Raw genomic sequence first — 14,919 nt, forward strand, 5'->3', positions numbered from 1 at the left:
TGTAATAGTTCAAAAAACATAATAGAAAACAGGGAAAACTGAACGGCTTAAAAAATATGACCCAAACAGAATATAAAGATATCTATGCCGAACCTGGAGATACTACAATCAAATTTCCTGCACTCCTAGAGACTCAAAGTACACAACAAAATGTATTAATGTAACAAATGTAATAATGACTTTATTTTATATGTCCCCTTTAGCTATTAAAGTAGCTGGACTCCTGAACCTGCCATGTGTCTGTCTGGTTTGGTTCTATGTATCCACCTACCAATAACACACAGAACTGGCTCCAGCAGTTCCCGGGTCTTCCCAGAGTCCTTCTGTGAGTGGCAGAAATACCACTCTTTAAAGACATTAATGTCCAGACTGCTTCAATTGGCTCTTGCCTGACCCAGTTGATGAATAATGGTTCTCCTCATCCTGTCCCTAAGGATGAACCCACCCACCCTTCAGAGGAAGCTCATTTAGACTTCACCACCTCGTCTCCTAAGTCACTAACCACAGCTTACAACAGTAGCTGAGAGTTAGAGCAACACAGTCACAGTTTGTAACCCTGCTAATTTATTTTCAATCCTATTAAGGATTTAAACAATGTGCACTAAAAACAATTACTTTAAACAGGACTTCTTTCAGCTAGGAATCGTCTCCTAAACAATATTTTTTTTTTTTTACTTCATTGCTGTGTATCTATTAAGGAAAACTAATTAAATATATTTCTAACCTTTACAAAAATTAAAAGGTAGTCAAGAAGCAAATCAAGTAACATGGAGAAAGATCAAAGTGGGAGGGGAATGACAAGATTTCACTTAGAAAGAGAAAAGCATTGACGACAGTCAGCCCTGTGATTGGAGCATGGAGAGCAGATCAATACAGACAAGAAGCCAACACACCGACAGGAACACTCAGAATCAGATAGTGACACTAAAATGTTATTTTGGGACCATCTTAATAAACCTGCTTTGTCTTAAAACAAGCTTCAGTGATTGAGCCAAGAGGTACGCAAATCCTCTTCATTATTCTACATCTACAATTTTGCCGCTCTTAGTGCGAAACCAGAGCACAACATTATTCTGCTTATTTTGAGCCAAGATCCCAGCATTTATTTACCCACCATCTCTCAGTGCTGAAGCAATCGAATTAACTGTATCGAAATCGTCTTAGCCTGGATTAATTGAGCCACACGGAGCTATTTGACGGGAGAAAAACATCAAAGATTACAGACTCTGAATCACAGTGTTATGGATTAAACTCTGAATGACACCTAATCTCAAATAAGGAAAATCATTTATAGTACGCATGATTTATGTCAGAGATTATTTTCAAAAGAACAAGGTGCTTTTAAGGATCTATTTTGCCAATGTCAACTCTGTTAAGTACGTTACGAAGAAGTTGCACCAAAGAGTTACACATCAAACAAAATAAAATGATTTAATAAGAGTTAAAAAATGTAAAATGAAGGTGACAGTTTGTACACTTTTCTCCAGGTTACCAGTAGCCATGTAAAGCAGAGGTCTCAAACATTTTGCAAACCATAGACCAAATTGACCAAAGACCGAATTTACATAAGACTGCCCTGACAAGCTGATAGTAAAATCCATGAAAAGTCCAAAACATCTATTTTTACTCCGCAGTCCTGCACTAAACACTTTCTGGGCCGATCCGCAGCCCAGTGCCTGGGGACCATTGATGTATGGGACACAGAAAAGGCGTGCATGTAGGTGCTCTAATTGGATGATGAGACCAGAAATGACTGAGACTGTGTGGTGCCAAATTTACTCAATGAAAACGGCATCTCACCTGTGAAACATATTGGTAGCACCATAATGCTGCTGCGAGGTTGTTGTTCTTTAGCAGGGATACGGAGGATGGCCCGAGCTCATAGAAAGAGGGACAGATTCTTTTTTTTTTTTTTTTTTTTTTCCCCAGTGTCCTGTCTAGCAATGTGGCAATAAAAATTGATATCTTAATGCCAAATAGAGCTCGACAGAGCTCACAAGTGGAGCAAACAGCTTTCGCCATAATGCTCCGCTTGATTTGTGCGTGTAAATAGCTTTATTGTGATTCCTGCAGGGAGAATTTCAAATTATATGGACACTACAATGGGAAAGTAGGAGAGTAAAAGAAAAACAAAAAGAGAAAAAAAAGAGAAAGAAGAGGTGAAAGAAAGAAGAGATAAAAGGAAGAGAATGATAAAACTTCCTCTGTCTGCTCCATCACCTGGAAAGAGACACAAAAAGAACAGCACAACCAACAGACATAAAGCAACAGATACAATCGTGTAACACCTTGATACCATTGCTAAATCATATGTATTATTATTTAAGCTGACATGTGTAATGTGATACCTAAAAAAAAAAAGTAAAAGAAAGTAAATAAATTATAGCCTTCCTATATATAAGTGAACATTTAATACCTGGGACCCAGCACCTGTGGGAGATTGTGAGAGTGCACTAGTTTAGGTGAAAATTATCCAGAAGGAAATGGCTTGATAGTGATTGTGGAGAACCGAAGACCCACCTTCCCCGAGCACAGAGGCAGGGGTCAGGGAACCCATAACCCCGGACTCCCAAAGGGGCCCCCAAAGCAGTGCGCCCGAGAGGGGCCTTCACAGGAAATCTGCAACCCCCCCCCTGAGGAAAGAGGAGAGACGACCCCGAGGAAATCCCCCAGCCACCGCAATGCCGACGCCCTCAAGAGCCGCGGGGACGAGCCCGTGGGCTCCGCCGGCAGCCGGCCGCGCTGAAGCGGTCCTGGCCATGGGCCCTGATTCTAAGACATGGCAACCCTGGCAGAAAACCTGTTAGAGACTGTGGAAGATTCAAGACCAGGGCAGATATTCCCTTACCAGCATGAAAATGACCATGAAGGTCCTGGCTAAGTTTTTCGACCACAACACAAACACAAATGAACTGGAACAAATAAAATGGGAACAAATGAAAACACAAGCATAATATTACCACTGCTCCGGGAGACCCTATGCTTTTTGTTAACGTTAGCATGCATTGATGAATATCATCAACTAAAATGTTTACAAACAGTAATGGAAGCATAAACACATGACAGAAATTGAATTTCACTGCTAAATGGGAAAAAGTATCTCATCTTATATAATAACCAAAATTACTACAAATGACAAATCATGTACTGTGGGTCAGGCACGTTTGAGCTGCTCAGTCAGCTCAATCTTGTTGTCCAGATGACATTCACATCCACTCATTTGCTCCGGGTCTGTCTCCAAAATTAATCCTTGCAGTTTTCCGACTGTAGTTCTCTTCACATCTGTCATTTTACCAGGATGCTATTATTCTCCAATAGTAACATCTGGGCACTCTGCCTGTCACTACACTAGCTACGTTTACATGGACAAAAGTAATTGGAATAAACGGCCGATCATAATAAAAATCCGTCATGTAAACAAGGCAATCGGATGATCGGATTAAGCTTAATCGGAGTTAAATTGTAATCAGAATGAGAGGGGTGGTTTATGCCGATTGATAATCCGATCAACGTGCATGTAAACACAAGCTCAAGTTATTCCAGATGTGCCAATGTTCAGTGGTAATATTCTGAATAAAGCCAGGTGCATATAAAAGCACATTATGACTGGATTAATTGATTGTGTGCCCATATAAGCGGTACTCCGATTATTTAATCCGAATACATTTTAAACCGATCGTGAAATTTAGTGCATGTAAACATTGCTACTGTCTCCCATGAGCGAACTTAAACGAGTGTATTTTTATTTCTGTTTTTCTCTTTTTTCTTCAAAACCAGTCTAAAAAACTGTTTATCTTGTGTAAAAGTAATTTTCTTTTGTAAAAATAAAAAACAAATTACTACATTAGGTGCACAGTGATGAGATCAGGCCTTTAAACACAGTGGAATGATTCAGTTGAATGGATCATTGCAAGTACTAAATTCGACCAAGAATCTGTAGCAAGACTTATATTTGATGCTTTACATGAAATCTGACTGACGTTAAATAATTTTAAGCAAAATCTGTCACACAATAACAGCATCTTGAATTATGCACCACTTTGTTTTAGCATCTCAGATAAAATGAGAGTAAGTTGACATTAGTGGTCGTAACATGACGAATTGTGAAAGAGTTCAAGCAGTATGAACACTGAATGTGAGGCACTGTACAGATCCTTCACCCTCAACATACCTCGCTAAATATAACGAGTCAGTTTGTAGATGACCAAATTCTGCTAGAGAGGAGTTTCCGCTATAAAGAAGCTTACGAAAGAGTGCCAGCTCAAGACGAGGCCGCTCTTCAGCGAACCTCTAACACCCTCAAAATAAAAAAAAAACTCTCAGAAGCCTGGCTTGCTTTTGCATTTATGCATGATCTGCACTACTGCTGTTCCCTAGTGCCGGATTCATAATTTATACATATTGCACTGTAGCAACTGGAATTGCTACCATATCTCCATCCACCACTCTGCTTCCTTTCATCAGAGGGTCCAAGCGGTTCAAGTTGCTCTCAGATTACAGCAAATTATTTGACACCAAAACAATGGGCATTCACAGTATCTCACAGCAAACGAATGAACGTTGTTTTATTTCAGTGTGAAAGAGGCCCTCGTGCTGCTGATGTTTTATCTCGGGATGGAGCGCCGCTTTTAAATAAACCGGAAACCTTCTTTTTCACACAAATCGAGAGGGTAATAAACAGCCGGTTGCCAGGTCTGGATCACGGTTGCGTCAGTATATAATGTATCATCCTTGTGGCAGAAAGTGAATCTGCTGCATGTTAAGGAGTGTGGATTCTGCCCTATAGGGGCTTCGGAAGAGAATGATGTAACAGAGCAAAAAGATGCTTCTTCATCTTGCATGATGACAGCTACAGAGCGAGACACTAATTAATCAAAGTGTGAAACATGTTAGGTCTAAAGGTGAGCCAACTTCAGATATAAAAGATCTGTGACTTGATTAATCTCTGTATTATGCTCAAACCTGTCCATTCAATAACAACGTGTTTTTCCCCAACACTCAAAGTCAAAGACTCTTTCTTTCAGTCGGATCATATGAGGTTTTTTTTTTCTTAAAGGGACAGCTTTTCTTAAAGCCACTTTCTACTCAGCCACAGATAGCAACACAGGGTTCCTCCCCAGTCAGGAAAGATATGGAAATTTGATAATTGATTTAGGTATGAAAAAAATATACAGCATGGGCTGCACAGTGGTGCAGTAGGTAGCACTGTTGCAGCAAGAAGGTTCTGGCTTCAAATCCAACCCTGGGTCTTTCTGCACGGATTTTGCATGTTCTCCCTGTGCATGTGTGGGTTCTCTCTGGGTACTTCGGCTTCCTCCCACAGTCCAAAAACATGACTGTTAGGTTAATTGGCTTCTCTAAATTGTCCTTAGGTGTGAGTGTGTGTGAGAATGGTTGTTTGTCTCTGTGTTGCCCTGCAACAGACTGGTGACCTGTCCAGGGTTTACCCGCCTTTCGCCCAGTGAACGCTGGAGATAGGCACCAGCAACCCCCACGACTCCATGAGGGATTAAACCGGTCAGAAAATGGGTGGATGGATGGAAAATATACAGCATGTGAAAATACTTCCGTAAGCAGACTTTATTTATGCTATCCAACTGTCTAAGGGTTTTATCCAACCATTCATTTGTTAGTCTTTCAATTCATCATCCATCTGTTTGTCCTTCATCTATCTGTGTCTCTGACATTCATCCATTTGTATATTTTTCATTTATTCATATGTCATCCATCCCTTCATCCATTCCTTTACTCATTGAACCACATCTGGGCTTCTTTTGGCCCGTTGACTACCTTTGCCCAGCTTTTATGACTTTCCTACCTGCACACAGACTTGGCAGAGTTGTCCTTCCTGATGCAACCGGGGTTTAAGCCCCATTTCCTGTCAGCCTATTGTGTAAAAATAAGCCACTAGTGCAACAAAAGAAAATCATCATCAGGGAATTTGGCACTTCAGCTGACGATTTTGACTTGTTTTCCTAGGCGCTGGGTGAGAGTTATGATGCCCGTGCTACAGCCCACTTACTTATCTTTCTACGTCAATAAGCTAAAGACTTTGAGATGCCAGAGGAGCTGGCAGCTATGCGGTCAGTGAAAGGGACTATAGTGTGGGGTGATGAGTTCACACAGGTTAACGCATCTGTAAAGACGCTGGGGCTAAAATGGAACAAGCTGCTAGGTTTTACAACCAACGGTTGTCTAAATCTGACGGGGGAATTGTTGGACTTCTTCAGCACATGCAAGACAGAGAGTGAAATCAACCAAGAACAGAAACTGACGTTTTTGCATTGTATCATTCATCGGGAGATGTAGTGTAAGTCATTTCTAAGAATCAGCCACGTTGTAAATAAAGTAGTTAATTTCGTCAGGACTGAATCACAAACGTTTGTTTCTCTGTTGGAGGAGCATGACAGCGAACATAGGGACATGGGCTACCAGCCCGCAGCGACATGGCCCAGCCTGGGCAAGTTGCTTGAACAAGTAAGAGACCAGACAGCAGAGATTCAAGAGTTTTGTGAGAAGAAAGACGAGTGCATCAAAGAGCTCTCAAATGCTCACTTGATAACAGACCTGGCCTTCGCTGTAGATGTGACTGCAGTAATGAATTAACTAAATACTACGCTGGAAGGCTCTTTGCACAAGAAATGGACAGCTTGGTGACAGCTTGGCAAGTTGAAGTTGCTTCAAGTCAATTAAAGGGCAACAGTCTCCCTCACATGCCAACACTTCAGGAAGTCACCCTGTCAGCTAATCACTTCCACAAGTGTTCATCCATGCTATGGGGCCCTGCATGATGAGTTCTCAAGAAGATCTGAAGATTTCAAAAACAGTTGAAATGAAACGCAAATGATTATTTCTGTCTTTACTTAAGTAAGTGTGGACAATGCGCCCACCGTGAACTCATTCATCTGTAGTCTGATGAGCTACTGTCACAGAGCATTTTAGGTCAGAATCACTGTCGGAGTTTTACCTCTCACTCAGAGGATGTGGACTCTCTCTGGATCTACCTGCATCTGGGGAAAAAAAAACATTCTCAGGGAGGAAGTTCAATATATCCAGATCCTCTCCCAGTGACGATAAATTTGCGATATGTCCGCCGCATATCCTTCTTAGACATTCAACATGACAACAGGGCACTGGCTCAAGCCTGAGAGAAGTAAGGTAAACGAAAGAAAAACACTGCTTTTTTGCATAACGTTAATATGATGTTGGCCTTCAAAAACCAGTTTAAAAAGGTCTAATGCTATTTCATAAATGCTTAAAAATGCACTATTCTCTAAATAGTTTTCATGAATGTTAAACAGTACAATACTATTGTGCTCCACCCCTGCTTGATGTACTGTTTGACCAGTTGATGCTGCTATTTTACATTAACTTATGATTAAACCTCGCAACAGCTGTATGTATATTTATGACCCTCTAACATCATTCAGTTTTCATATATGGCCCCTTTGAAAAAACATATGGCTTCTTTCATATACATAACTAACCTGCATCCAAATGACTTTATTAAGCATCTGCTTTATTTTATGAGTTCTGTGAGCGACACCCACAGGGAGCAACATTACTCGTATTTCCTCCTCGTTTTGTTCCCTCTGTGGAGCTGCACATTAGCACCACCGTCTCTACGTTCTGTGATGCAGAGAAGGAAATTAACTTTTTATTAGAGAGCAGTTTCCTCCTATTGAAACTAGTTTCAGTGTAAACCTGAACTACCATCAGACTGCAAGGAGACAAAGGCTCAAATGTGCCAACGCAGTCTTTCCAGTAAGTATATTTCACAAGACTTGCAAGAGGATGCTTCTTTTATAAATCCTTATTGACAAGTTTTTCCCTTTATTTCTAGCCATGAACGTATATAATCTTCCCAACAGACAGACAGACATCTGGAGGTCCTCCAGATTAAATCCTAAACCCCATGTGATCTTTATTAAGCAGATCATATAATTTATTTTCTTGTACAAATAACGATTCTTCAATATTGTTATTTGGCTTTATAAATAACATTAAGTCATGGAAGAATTTCAGCTTCTTTCTTCTCAATAAAACAAGACTGAAGTTATCTTGTTACAAGAGTCACTCTTTGAATCAGGAACATCTCTCTTATACGTCAGCAAAAATGGCTGCTTTTTATATTTTTCTGCATTCACCCATCCCATTAGGACAATTTCACATATCTTTTGAAAGTAGGGGCATGTCATGCAAAATCCACGTTTTTTAGCCCTTAAATACATCTTGTTGTCTACTTGGAGTCTCTAGGAGTTCATAACAGTTGAATTTAGTCTGTCCAGAAATCTTTTGGGTCATATTTCCAAGCTGTTCAGTTTTCTCTATTCTCTCTTATGTTTTAATTATTATTTTTGAACAATTACATCACAGTACTTTCTGCATAGATTTAAAACAAGGTCATGGACTTCTGGCTTACCAATTCCACAAATCGCTCACTTTTTTTTTCTTCCCGTAATTTTGTAGTCCAAGCTGAAGGATGTCAAAGCTACAAGTGGATAAGTTAAAATGTTTGGTTGTTCATTACAACGTCCCCCAGCATGCTACAAAAATTGCCAAACGGGGTGGAGTGGAACACTCGACCTGGAGGTGGGTGGTGTGTGAAGTTTCCTTTAAATTTAAAGAGACAGCACCAAAATTAGTTGGCCTCAGACGCACCTCAGACAAGTGGTAAAAGATGGGCTGTGGGGCAGCAACAACAAGGAATTGAGACCAAAGGATTGCAGTTTCACTCTATATAGACCACCAATGAGTGATTTCAATGTAAAAAGGAAGGCATTAAAAAGCCTGATATGTCCCCTTTAAGTTGGTTTGTGAAAATATAAAAAAAAACAAGTTAAAATTCATTTTTAAAAGCCTGCCTCAGTGTGAAGCCACTCAGTTGTTCTAACATACACAGTGTTATATTTGTTTTTAGAATCCAGAGTGTTTTTTGATTTATTGTACCCCTACTTGCCTCTACAAGCACAATTATAGTAGTGCTACGGGCCAAAACCTTACTTCTGTGGAAGACTGATCCATCTTTGTGCTTTACAGTTGGAGATGATGGCTTTTTTCCAAATTAATTTATTTTCTCAATATACACCAACTCACTGTTCACCAAACATCAACGGGATATTCCTGGATTAACTGATTATGTTGGATATTGTGGTGACTCCAGTAGCTCCTAGATGAAGGTTGAATGTCTGTAGGTGTGACAGTGCAGCAGAGCTCCCTCTCTCTGGAGTGTGAAATCCCTTTTTTGAAATGGCTTTTCCTCTTTTGTAAACCTCAAAAAGTGTTCTCGATTTACCAGACCTCGGCGTGATCTTGTTAACAGCCAATTCGCAGTGACGAAACGGCTACCTGAAAACACTTCCCTAACTTCTTATATAGCCTTTTCCTTCCCTGTGGAAATCAATTATTTTAATTTCCAGCAGGATAATCAGCTTCTTTAGAGCAGCTAATGGATGATGATTGTTAGAAGATGTAGGGAGCATTAATAAAACTTCTCTAATATGCACAATTTAACCTTTGCTAACAATGATTATGATGAGCCCTAATGAGCTGATGAAGGTCTGAAAGGTTGCAAAAAGTTTTATGAAAGTCTAAACAGCTGAAGTGGCCATTATGCCTCATTTTGCAATTAGTTTATCCACTAGGTACGCAAATAAAATATGGTCAAAATTGTATTTCCACACAAGCACATAATCAAAGCTGGGCAAAGATGAATTGGGCCTTTATTTGGGGCTACATTCTAGCAAAAGAATTCAAACCTCCATTTTTTGAGATTTTGTTTCAAATAAATTACAAACCTCAGTATGTTATATGGTGATTTTATCTGACAGACAACACAAAAGTGCATAGCTCAGAGATTAAGCATATATAGTTTTCATAGGTTTTTACAAATAAAAATGTGTGACATTCATAAGTATTCAGCCCCTTTTAAAATGATAAACCTAAAAAAAAAGTCTAGTCTATTGCTTGTTCATCTTTAATACAGTCACCAATCAGAAAATACCATGCACATATTTGTAATTTAATATGAGAATATATCCAGCCGTTCACTGAAGGCCTAAAAGGTTTGTTAGTTAAAAATGGTCAACAACAACGTTCTGATGCTTCTCAATAATCCAGTCTGAGGAGTTACAGGCAAACTGAGCCTTCATAGTGAACAAATAGCACCATGAAGACCAAGGAACACAGCAGGCAGGTGATAGAGAAAGTTGTGGAGAGGTTTGCAGTGGGATTCCATTATAAAACATTATCCAATATCCAAAGCTTTGAACATCTTGCAGAGTACAAATCAAGCATCTAAAAATGGAAAACAACGCAAACTTGACTCTCCACCTAAACGGACAGGAAGCAGCCACTAGGACCTCGAGCAGCTGCAGAGATCCACAGTTGTGGTGGGTCAACTGTTAGTTGTGCAATTTACAAATCTGACAAAAATGCTAAATACTTTGTGCGGTGAAAATACTGCAGGTTATGGTAGATGGATTGACTTTCCAGTCATGCCGACCACTGAAAGCACTTTACACTAGAACTACATTCACCCATTCACACCATCTAAAGAGTACGCATTCGTACACTGATACACCACTTGGTAGGCAACTTGGGGTTAAGTGCGTTACCCAGGAGCACATCCACATTACGATTACTCGACACCCTAAGCCACAATCGGCCCACATGCTATGCACACTTTCCCTATGGTGCTGCATGGTGGCGGCAGCGTCATGATGTGAGGAAGCTTTTTTAGCGGGGACAGATGGTTGGAGCGAAATACAGAGGAACCCTGGAAGAAAACCTGTTAGAGGCTGCAAAAGACTCAAGACTGGGGTCGAGGTTCACCTTTCATCAGAACAACGACTCTAAACATACAGCAACAGCTACAATGGAGCCGTTTCCATCAACTGATGGTTATGTGTTAGATGGGCCCAGTTAAAATCCAGGCCTAAATCTAATTGAGATTCTAGAGCAAGACTTGAAGACTGATGTTCACAGATGTTTTTCATCCAGTCTCACAAAATTTGAGCTACGTTGCAAAGAATAATGAACAAAAACTTCAGTCGCTATATGTGCAAAACTGGCATAGACATACTAACCTGACTCCACCAGATGGATTTGCTCCGCATATCCATCTGGAAACCTTCCGTTGAAGTAATTTTGGGAAGGGGCGAAAATACTGGTTAGCTGATTGGCCTATGTTGGTGATAGACGGGCCAAATAAACCAATCAGATCAACGAAGCATATGACGTACTCGTCAACATGCGACGACGAAAACACAACCACAAGTCAAGCTACTCTCGCTGCTGCAGGTAAAGGCTCGTTAGGTCAGCAAAGAAATACTCTGTAATTCCGATAAAACTTGCTCGATAGCCACGCTAACGCTAGTTTCATCGGCTGAAGCCGCCATGTTCTTTAGACTGAACTGTCGCGCTTCTCGTTGCGTCACACCTCAACCCGCCTCAAAGCCAATGCTGATTGGACGTTCGTTTGGTGAACTGCTCCAAATTTTCTTTAACGGAATGTAGCCAGACTGATCTACGAGTGAAACCTTGAAAGCTCACGAGATCAGGATGGTCTCACGAGGCTAGAGACATACCCCAAAAGATTTGCTGCTGAAATTACAGTGATAGATAGCTCTACAACAGGACTGGCCCAGGGAGGCATGCCACACTTTTCAGATTTTACTTTTTCTTTATTAAAAAAAAATATGCATCATTGTCTCACTACATACTCCTAACATAAAATCTAATAAAATACATTGACATTTTAGATTTTGACATCGTTCAATAGGAGTGAAGCCTTTTGTAAAGCACTTCATTTATAAGGACAAAATTACCTCAGGAAGTTAAATATCCCCAGAAACTCTTCCAAAATAATAACAAGAGGGTAGGTCAAGTCCAAACCATGAACTAATTTCGAACTGCTGACATGTACTTTTAAAAGTAAGCTGTTACTGAGAAAAAAAAAAATCTGATATTTCCAGTTACAATGCAGTAAAATGGTCCAAACCCACATCGTACTCTTGTTTCTGAGGCTCCATACCTCGCTCTGCATTCAGCTGAGATGTTATGTCTGGGAGCGTGGCTCGTTCCCAGGAGCTTTATGTCTGATGCTGCGGGAAGCTGATAGAAAAAGTGGAGCAGTAAAACGAAATCGAAACACAGTGGGGAGAAAACAAAGACAAGCGTAGTTGACTCAGTCAAGCTCAAATCCTCTCGTGTTAAAAAACTTCTTTACTCCGCTGGATGTCGCCTTTCAAAATGAGGATAGATTATTGGGGTCAGGTTTTTTTCCCCTCCCACCCTAAGCTATTTCTGCTGCGAGCCTTTTTGTTTTGACTACTGATAAGGTGCGACAACTGCTCTCTACAGTGTGCGCTGAGACAACTGAGCCATCATTTATGGTAAAAAATGGAGAAAGCCTCTCTGTTAAATCAATACATAAAGCACCCGCAGGATCCACAGCGGAGGCAGCGGAAGTGACAGGCGGCTTAACAAATGAACGGTGGGCCGCTGACTCAGCACGATCCCTGGCGAAGGAGGCAGCGGCCCATCTCTCCGCTCCTGCGATCCGTCAGACAGCACGCCGAGTTTACCTGTGAACTGCTGATCAGAGGCTCTTAAATATCACCAAAGCAAAGAGCATAATTCATAAGAGAGATAAACGCTCCCAGCTCTAATGCGGCGGGGAATTCGGCCATTATTACAACAACAAAAAAAAAAAAAAAAAACAACATTGCTTCTCCCCTTTTAAAGTGTAATCAGATTTCTGTCCACTGGTGCATTTGAGGGTTCCCATTAAAGTGTTTTACCTTGTCCTCTGCTTTGAGAATACCAAATAAGAGAGATATAAAGCAGCAGAAAGAAATCATACACTGCAGGGTACATCCATCCTTCAAGGCTGATGAGATCATAAATCCTTCTCCTTCTCAGCCAGACTGATTTTCCCGGCTTCACAGAGATGCAGATCAACGTGTTCTGACCCTCTCCTCCTCATCTCCTCCTAAGCCACCTGATCTATCCATCATCTGGACAGCTGCTCATCTGCACTTGCAGCTCCTCCCCCATATGTGGCTTTGACCTCTGGCCTAGTGTTCTCTGCTCCTGCTTTTCCTACTACAATCATATTAATATCAAGGTTTTTTTAAATGAAAACTACTCTTTAAATCTGCTTATCGCTACGTAACCCCATCATATTATTGTATATCTACCTTTTGCTATAGTGGCCTCAATATGGGCCATCTGCACTGACACCATGACATTAACAATCTGATCAGCAGGTAAGCCGGGCTGCCACAGATATTTTGGACATGTAGAAATTATCCGCAGCATTAGCAGCTCTGAACATGCTCAGTATACGACACACGATGGCCGACGCAACAGATTCGATGAAATTGCAAAACACTACAATATCAGTGATGAGGCAATAATAGCATCACCTAATCTCATGCAACACATCCTATCTCCACCTATTAAAATTTACTCACCTCAGTACGCTTTATACTGTGAGTGGAACTGACAGCTTGACCTACTTTGTGATTAATATGACAATTATCTGACCACTACAGGTTGTCATTTTGTATTCCAGATATTCAATCCTTAAATATGGCAATTAAAATATAATGGGATGAGACAATGACATCACAACAAAAGTACCCTGTCCTAAGCTAAACATTGTAATTTCAACAGTTTTGATCCCAATGAACATGCACTATTCAGAACAGGAGCACATCAAAAGTAGTGACAATGTATAGTTCTCTTTTCATTTTGGTTCCATAAAACAATGTGACTTTTAAAAAAAAAAAAACATTTGTAAATCAGTATTTTAGTTTAGCATACAAGTATGCTCTTCTTTTATGTCTCCCTTCCAAGGTTGAAACCATGTGTTGTTTTTTGACTTGATGTGAAACGTCAACATGGATAAAGATGAAAGAGGAGAAGAGACGTGCTGAAACAACCCCCCAGCAGACATGAATGTCTGTACGAAACATTTCGCCACAGACAGCACCATGTGGTACCTGCAAAAAGTCAGGCATTATATAACAAAACGCAAACAGGCGTACGAAAGGGCACAATGATCAGTACCTGCAGGAAGAGCCGCAGCAGAAACTTAAGGGGTTCAACACCTCTGTTTTAGTGTCCAAATAATAATTTTTTTGTCTTATCTGTCCAAAGAACCATATTCCAGAAGTCCCGGTCTATCTCTGTTATCTGTTGCAGTCCTCAGTATTGTTGGTAAAGAGTAAAGGTTTGATTTAATCTGTTAGATTGTAGAGGCCTGCATGTCTACATCACAAGTGGCAAAAGCCTGCTGGTGAATACATTTACGGGTTTTAGACACACCCTTTTAGCATCTTGCGGTCTGCTGTCAGGCTAAACTTGCCTTGACGACCAGGCCTGGGCTTATTACGGTTGTTTTAAATGTCCTCCATTATTTTACGCTTTACAGGTGACTTCAAATCCTTTTGAGACATCCTTAAATCTCTGACCAGTACATACCAGTACATACATACATATATATATATATATATATATATATATATATATAGTCAGTTAGATTTGTTTCATACGAACTGTTGAGATTGGAGGTTTAGTTAAAAAAAAAAAGATTGCTAAATGTGATATCTTCCTTCTGCTATATAAATGTATGTAAATCAAAAGTAGTAAAAATATCACTAATTTTCTTTTACTACTGTTATATAATAAAAATAGGATTTAAGCTCTTGATTTTGACATACAGAAAACAATCAACGTAAACCTAAACTTCAAATATCAGCCAGATCCACGATGTTTTGAATAGAATACAAGCAGATAAAAACAGATTCAACACATAACCCTTATAAACTAGTGACAGCAGTGTCTGCTCAGTTTGATACAAAAGATAAATAACAGCCTGATGTATCTACACATTATTATGCACCATACCGC

General features: G+C 40.2%; 1 protein-coding gene across 1 annotated transcript in view; it reads right to left on the reverse strand.

Moving 5' to 3' along the window:
* The window catches only part of LOC105932194 (transmembrane protein 211), a 262,430-nt gene that overhangs the window by 234,303 nt on the left and 13,208 nt on the right, over nt 1-14,919 (reverse strand). The window lies entirely within an intron of this gene.

The sequence above is a fragment of the Fundulus heteroclitus genome, chromosome 11 (assembly GCF_011125445.2).
Source record: "Fundulus heteroclitus isolate FHET01 chromosome 11, MU-UCD_Fhet_4.1, whole genome shotgun sequence".
Classification (NCBI taxonomy): domain Eukaryota; kingdom Metazoa; phylum Chordata; class Actinopteri; order Cyprinodontiformes; family Fundulidae; genus Fundulus; species Fundulus heteroclitus.